Raw genomic sequence first — 8,706 nt, 5'->3', positions numbered from 1 at the left:
TGCAAAGGCTTGTTCTCTAACTGAGGATACTTTACTAGCTCTAGCGGGGTTGCCTAAGATAGAAAACCAATCCAATAATTTTTCCCTAGAGTGTTGAACTTTTGGTCTCATGAGTAGAGGAATTGTCATTTCATTGTTTCTGTAAATTACAACCTGATGTTCCCTACTTATCTCATTCTACATCCAAGACATCATTGCTCTCAACTACACATCCCCTATATAAAGGAGTGAGTTCCACTGTGTGTCATTAGGCACTACCAAATTATGGAGATATAATTCACACAATAAATTCTTTAAACGTATTGGAAAGATTAAAATGTGTCATTAAACTCATGTGGAGTTGAAATGGAGGGATTAAGCGCTTCCACAATTCTAGTCAATTTGAAATTTATAAGTTATTCTTTGAGGAACAATGCATACACCCGTGATGGTGATCTGCATTCCATCAGTTTAGGAATCAATCCTATGATTTGTTCAATTCTCCTTTTTTAAACTTCATTCTAGTTTGAGCTCTGCTTCAACTAATATCTTTGTTCATCAATAACATTTTTCAATTTTTCTCTTTCCATCTTCCATTGAGCTCTTTCCCATAACAACTGTTGAAACAAATTGATTTTTGCGAACAAAGGTGTAGACAAATTGGGTGGTGGCAATGGTTCCTGGTTAAAAATGTATATCCATTCAAATGTCAAATGAGGAATTTTTCTAGTGATATCCCTTAGGGTGGCCAAAAATTCCTTCAACCACTTGCCTGCATTGTTCTCTCCATTACCCTACCACATGGTTATGCATATTTTATAATGTTGTGTTGGATCCTTCAATCATTCATTTGTGAATATAAGAAGTTTTTTCTTGTAAATGGCCATCTTGGTTCTTCCACTCTTCTATAAAGTTCCTCGTCCTTCTATCTAAACTTCTAGATCTCCTAGCTTATGAACTTGGAAGGATGTTAGTATTCTAAAAGATATGAATAGAATAAGAAAAGATTTAATTATTTCAACTTAAAATTGTGAGATACCAATTTCTAATTGCTTCCCTTCTTAAGGAGAGGTTTTGATTAGCTGCTTAGCTCCTAGGAGAGTGCTTTCTAGGGATCTAGTTATTTAGAACAACTCTCTACTAAGCATCATCTCATTATATTTCCTCTCTTTAAGTCCTTATGGATAATCAACATTGATTTATCCATCCTTCCTAGAAGACTTCTCATTCTAGGCCTTATGTCTAACCCTAATAGATATATCCATCCTTTCATATGCATATGTCTAAGTTTTCCAGTATATGACCTTCAAAGATACTTGACCTTTGCCTTATATCTTTTTTTTGGATTCAGAAATCTCAATTATGAGTTATTCTGATCTTCCTATGTCTTTGTCTATCAATATGGTTCCTAGCCAAGTATTTCTCAGACCTGGGCCTGTTTATCTTGTAATTTAACTGATCAAATATATTATGTTTCTAAGAAGGAGAAGGGGATGTTTGATTCAGTATCTAATGTTCTAGAGGTCTTTAAAAGTTTGAAAATATATTGTACCCCTACTCTACTTTGTTCCCTGGTGATTGTCTTTCGCTGATTTATTAATTCCAATTATATTTGTCGTCCCAGTATGAGAGTTTCTCCTCTACAACTTGGATGGGTCTAATCATATGGGAGGATTTATGGTCCCTCTCTTGTATTGTAGCCATTTGATGATTATTGGTTGCTATCTTTTGATTTTCTTACTATGTTTGCAGCTGTGGGAGTGTTGTAGGTGTAGCGGCAATATGGATAACTTGTCAAGAACTGGGTGGTTGCCTTACTATTATTTACACCCTTCAATTTGTTAGTTTCTGATGTGCTCAAGTAGTGTGATCCTCGTTCCTTCTCTGATTACAGATGCTTCTATGATTGGAACATTTGGAATTGATGCAGGTGAAACTTGTCTTGGGTGGAGGTAGTCTCTCTATTACTTCTTTTCTCTCCTCAGGTGTTGAATGCTCCAATCGATTTTGTCCCTGCACAACACACTTATTCTTCTACTAGTTCTCAAATGGTATGAACTTTGCCTTGGTCAAACTATTTTGTTTCCTTTGACACCTCACGCAACTCCTCCATCTCCCTCCCCATGCTTGGAGAAGTGGCCATCATTTTTTATATGTAGAAGTTGCCATTTAAAGGGACACAATTTTTTATTGGTCATGGCTTTATTTTCCCAATCTATACTCGTCTAATGTTACTAAATATTTATTACAATTTATTATGATTTTCTTGTTTACTTAGTTTATTGAGTGGTCATGATAATATTTGTTTAATTAATTATTATTGTTAGTTTGAAAGAAATAGTATAAGTGGCAAGGAAAAATAATTAATTATTATTTGAAATAACAAAAAAATTGAATTACTATTTTAAAAATTAATGTCAATTTAGAATCATTGAAGTAACATTGATTTATAAGAACTAATCATTTTATGTCTTTCTTATTATTTTGTTTTGGGGGTTATCATAGTCTCACCTACTTTATTTTTCTTGTCCTTAAGCAATTTGATAGTTTCTTCCCTTTCTTGAGTGGCATCCTCCTTAGGTAGATTACTCCATTAGATTAAATACTCTATAATGGTTCTAACTTCATTTTTCAGGTATCTAAGATGACTTCACATTCCAAGACCAGCTAACCTTCATCATCCAATGGGAGTAATTCTACACAAGGTTCTATTTGTTTTCCAACACCCTTTTGAGTTGGGAGACATGAATAACATTGTGGATTTTAAACCCTTCAGGAAGTTGTAGTTTGTATGCCACTTCTCCATTTTTTCTCAATACTTGATATGGTCCATAGAATTGTGGTTTGATTTTTTTTGCTCCATTCCTTTTAATTGAAGTTTATTTATATGGTTGTAATCTTAGGAATATTAGATCTCCAACATCAAATGTTCTTTCAATGTGCTTTTTGTCAACATAGATCTTTTGTTGATTCTGGGTTTGTTGTAAGTTTTCCTTAAGATTTTTTAAAATATCCATATTCTGCTAAACAAAATCTTGTGTGCTCAATACTCGGCTCTCTTGTGGGATTAAATTTGCAAATGTTGGTACCTCATAACCATATAAAGCTTTGAAAGGGGTCATTCCAATGGATATATGATGGGTTGTATTATAGCCAAATTTTCCTAAATGTAGCCATTTGATCCATGCTTTATGTTGCTCAGCTACATTGTTCCTCAAATTTCCCTCTAACCACTTATTTACTATTTTAGTTTTCCCATCTGTTTGCGGGTGGTAACTCGTGTTGGGAGATAAACTGGTTCTTGCTAGTTTGAGCAGCTCTTGCCAAAATTGACTAACGAATTTTCTATCTCTATCACTAATTATATTCTATGGAAGTCCATGAAGTTTAAAAACTTCTCTAAAAAATAGTTTCATTATCCGTTGTGCTATTCAAAGCTAATTGGAAAGAAATCAGCATATTGTTAAGTCTATCCACTATCACATAAATGATGTTCTTCCTATGTACTTTGGGTAGGTTGGTTATGACATCCATTGAAATGCTCTCCCATTTTTTATTAGGAATAGGTAGAGGTTGTAGTAAACTTGCAGGATGTGTTTGTTCTACCTTATTCCATTGACATGGCATACATTCCTATACTTACTTTTGGACATCTTTCTTCAACCCTTTCCATGAAAAATTATCTCTTATCTATTTATATGTTTTGAAATATTTTTGATGGTCAAACAAGGGATTATTATGATACTCTTTTAAGATGGTGGTCTTCGTCCTTGACTAGGGGGTCAAGAATACCCTTCACTTGTAAATATAACATTATCCTGGATTTTGAAATCTTCATTTGGAGTTATCCTTTCTAATATTTTGCTAGCTTCGATGTCCTTCACATACTCAGGAATGATATCTCTTTTCCAATCTCCTGAAATGTTGGTAACCAAGTTGATATGGGGGCGTCTAGATAAAGCATCTACCACTCCTTTATTCACCCCTTTAACATATTCTATGTCAAAATCATATGCATGATTCCTTCTTACCCATTTTTGTTGTTGATCATTAAGATCTTTCTGGCCCAAGAATAAAAGTAGACTGTCATGGTATATCTTGACAATGAACTTTCCACAAACTAGGTATTGTTGAAATTTGGCTAATGCATGCATGATGGCCAACATTTCTTTGTCATATATAGATTAATGTTATTATGATTTTGTGAGCTTGCAACTCTTGAAAGCTATGGGATGTTTCTTTTGCATGAGAACTACTCTAATCCCTTCTTCTGATGCATCACACTATGACTCGAAGGGCATCGTAAAATGAAGCATGGCTAAAATAGGACATGAGCTCTTAACTTCTTTTAATTGTTCAAATGTTTGGTGTACCTTCTCATTCCATGTGCAAGCTCCTTTCTTAGCTAAGTTTGTAAGGGGTGGGAGAATTTTGGAGAACTCTTTTACAAACCGTTTGTAATAACTACATAATCCAACAAATCCCTGAAGTTGAGTTAGGGTCTTTGGTTTTGGCCATTCCTTAATAGCTTTGATTTTCTCTTCATCTACGCATACTCCTTTGGCATTGATCTTGCGCCCCAAATATAGAATCTCATTTAATCTAAACTCACACTTTGAAATTTTGGCATATAATGACTTTGTATCCAAAATATTTAGGACTTCTTCAATATGTTGCAAATGTTCTCCCCAAGTTTTACTATTATTGAGTATATCATTGAACACTATAAGGAGAAAATTTCTTAATTGTTGCCTAAAAATATGATTCATGCATGATTGGAAAGTGGTTGGGGCATTTGTGAGGTCAAATGGAAGTATATCCATATCTTAGATCAATTTTTGAAAAATATTGAGCATCGTGTAATTCCTCCATCAATTCATCTATACTTGGGATTGGATATCTATTCTTGATAGTTTTCTTGTTTAAGGCTCTATAATCAATGCACATTCTCATAGTTCCATCTTTTTTCTTGACGAGTACTATTGAAGAGGAAAAGGGGCTACTACTTGGTTGAATGTGTCCCATTCCCAATAATTCTTTAATAGTCTTTTCAATTTCTTATTTGCATTTATGTGGGTGTTGGTAAGGATTTGTTATGACTAGTTTGGCTCCTTCTAATTCTATGGAATGCTCGAAGCCTCTTTTGGGAGGTAGGCCCAAAGGGGTATATTCGAAGATCTTTCTGTGTTTCTTCATAAGTTCATTATTGAGTGATTCATCAATAACCATACATCCAATTATCCATTCTCCTTGGTCATGTCTAAGGATATGTTAAATCCTATTGCAAGAAACTACTTCGGTGGATCCATCAAGTAAAAAAATTAATGTTATATATTTTCTCTCGTGTTTGAAACATACTTCCAAATTTGGGTTATCTATGATGAAATGCTCTAAGGAGTCAATCCAAGGCATTCTGAGGATGATATCATTTTGTAGTTTTACAACAAAGAATTTTTCTTTTAATAGTGTGGTTACCTAGAGCAATTTATAATTGAGGGATGATCTCCATACAGGGATCAATGGTATCATTGCCCATTATCACTTTGAAGCCTTTGAAATTTTGAGTTTTTGGTCTTTTCTTTTCCACTAGGTCTTTGTTGATGAAGTTGTGGGAGGCACCTACGTCTCTTAATGAAATCACTCTTTGACCTTTTAACATTCCTTTAACACGAAAAGGTCTCTTTCCACTTTCTTTAGTAACTACTACAAGTGTCTCAAATTCTTTCTTAGCTACCCTTATTCTTTTATTTGGTGTTTCATCCTCACTTGTCTCTTCTATTCTATGCAATTGTCCTATTTTACATTGGTGGTCTCGTGCCCATGGTTCTTTGCATTTAAAACACAATCCTTTCTTAGATAATTCAACCCTATTTTTAAGTGCTTCTCTCCCTTGACATCGATGCCCTGGGCTCCATTGTTCTTTACAAAAGTAACATGTTTTATCTTTATTTTCCCCTTTTGATCCCACATGCTTTTTGGATTTTTAGGAGGGTAAGTTTTAAATCTTTCCTTAGATGTATTTATTTCCTCTTTCCTAGCCTTTTGGATGACTTCTTCCATAGTTTGAGGTTCTAAAGGATTGACTATGTTCTTGATAGAATCTTTTAGACCTTCTACTGATAAATATGTAAGCCTTCTTTGAGAAAAGTCAGGGACCATGACTGAAAGTTTTTGGAAGTCATTTGTAAATTCTTGTACTGATCTGTGTTTTGTTTTGGATGAGTTAGTTCTTTGAAATACCATTCAGGTTGAACTTGATCAAACCATTTAATAAGCTTTTGAGAGAATTATTGGTAAGAAGTGATGTTTTGATGGCCTGGGGAGAGAGGACCCTTATTCCCTCATCCATGTGCAATTCCTTCTAATTGGAGTATGGCAAATTGGAGGGCATCTTCCTTGGTCATCAAGCTAAGAGTAAAATAGGTATTTGATTTTTGGAGCCATGCATATGCAACCACTTTACTTGTTCCATCAAAATTTGGTAGTATTGTTTATGCACCTTCTTGTTCTTTTTGGGGCCTCATGGATTTGACCTTCACAAAATTTTGTGAATGTTATGAGCTCCCTAATTTCAAGTTCAAGGCTTGCATAGGCTCTAGCAGTATTTATGGTGCTATTGGTGGGTTGGTCTATCCCTTCCTCTTTCATTGCTATTTCTTCCCTTGGCAAGAATGGTGGTCCCAGAATTTGAGAAGATGACGATTCATTAAAATCTGGTTCATTCATACTTATATCCCTTCCATGGGAAGAGTTATTCTTGAGGTTATTAATGGAGTTCCCCATATTTTGCAAAGCCTTTAGAAGGGCCTAATGGGATTTATCTAATCTTTCATTTTGACTCATGAGAGTTTGGTTTGTTTGTTCAATGCCAATCCTTAGTCCATTGGCCATTACATTCATGGTGATCATATTAGTTCTTTCGTAACTTTGCATGAATTATTCTTCACATGATGGTAGGATTATGCTTTGATACCACTATAAAGTTCCTCTTCCTTTTGGCTAAATTTCCAAATCTCCTAGCTTATGAACTTGCAAGGATGTTAGAATTCTAAGAGATATGAACAAAATAAGACAAGATTTAATTATTAGAACTTAACATTGTAAGATCCCAATTCTCGATTGCTTCCCTTCTTAAAGAGAGGTTGTAATCATAAGCTGAGCTCCTGGGGAAGTGCTTCCTAGGGCTCTAGTTATTTAGAACAACTCCCCACTAAGCATCATCTTCTCACTGTGCTTCCTCTCTTTAAGATCTTATGGATAATCAACATTGATTTATCCATCCTTCCTAGAAGACTTCTCATTCTAGGGCTTATGGATAACCCTAATAGGTATATATCCATCCTTTCATACTGACCTTAAAAGATACTTGACCTCTACCTTAATTCTTTTTTTTGGATTCAGAAATCTCAATCATGAGTTATTTTGATCATCCTATGGCTTTGTCTATCAATATGGTTCCCAATCTAGTATTTCTCAAACCTAAGCCTATTTATCTTGTAATTGAACTTATCAAATATATTATGTTCGCTAAGAATGAGAAGGTGGTGTTTGATTAAATATCTAATGTTCTAAAGGTACTGTCTCACTACTCTACTTTGTTCCCTGATGATTGTTTGTCACTAATTTATTAATTCCAATTATATTTGCCACCCTAGCATGAGACTTTCTCCTCTACAACTTGGAAGGGTCTGATCATATGGGAGGATTCTTTGCCCCTCTCTTATGTTGTAATCTGTTACTTATCACTATCTTTTGACTACCTTACTATGTTTGAAGGTGTGGGAGTGTTGTAGATGCAGTGGCAATATGGATAACTTGTCATGAACTGGGTGGTTGCCTTACTATTATTTACACCCTTTAATTTGTTGGTTTCTGATGTGTTCAAGCAGTGTGATCCTCGTTCCTTCTTTGATTCCTAATGCTTTTGTGATTGGAACAAATTTGGAACTGATGCAAGTGAAACTTGTCTCGGGTGTCAATAGTCTCCCTGTTACTTCCTTGCTCTCCTCAAACGTTGAATGCTCCAATCGATTCTACCCTTGCATAACACATCTTATCCTTCTATCAATGCTGAGGTGGTATGACTGTTTCCTTGGTCAAATTGTTGTGTTTCCTTTTATGCCTCACGCTACTCCTTTGTTCTCCCTCCTCATCCTTGAGGAAGTGGCTGTCATTTTTTATATGTAGAAGTTGGCGTTTAAAGGGACGCAAATATTTTATTGGTTGTGGCTTTATTTGCCCAAACTATGCTTGTCCAATGTTACTAAATATTTATTATGATTTTCTTGTTTACTTAGTTTATTGAGTGGTCATGATAATATTTGTTTAATTAAATTATTATTGTTAGTTTGAAGGAAATAATATAAGTCATAAGGAAAATTAATTAATTATTATTTAAAATAACAACAAAATTGAATTACTATTTTAAAAGTTAATGTTAGTATAGAATCATTGAATTAATGTTGATTTATAAGCACTAATCATTTTATGTCTTGCTTATTATTTTGTTTTGGGGGTTATTGCATCTTCCTTGTCACTGTTTGAGACTTGCACTTGTGGTAGGAATGGTCAGCCCATTACTCCATCTCGTTTATCATATGATCTTCAGGCTTGAACTTGGGAACCGACACCAAAATGTAGAATGGTTACAGTGCACTCAATTATGAATTAAATATTAGCAATATCAACATAAGAAACCATTACCAATGATAAGCATACCAAATATTT

The sequence above is a fragment of the Cupressus sempervirens genome, chromosome 9 (genome assembly GCF_028749045.1).
Source record: "Cupressus sempervirens isolate cs-2001-9-10 chromosome 9, ASM2874904v1, whole genome shotgun sequence".
Taxonomy (NCBI): domain Eukaryota; kingdom Viridiplantae; phylum Streptophyta; class Pinopsida; order Cupressales; family Cupressaceae; genus Cupressus; species Cupressus sempervirens.
Note: the sequence above shows the minus strand (reverse complement) of the source record.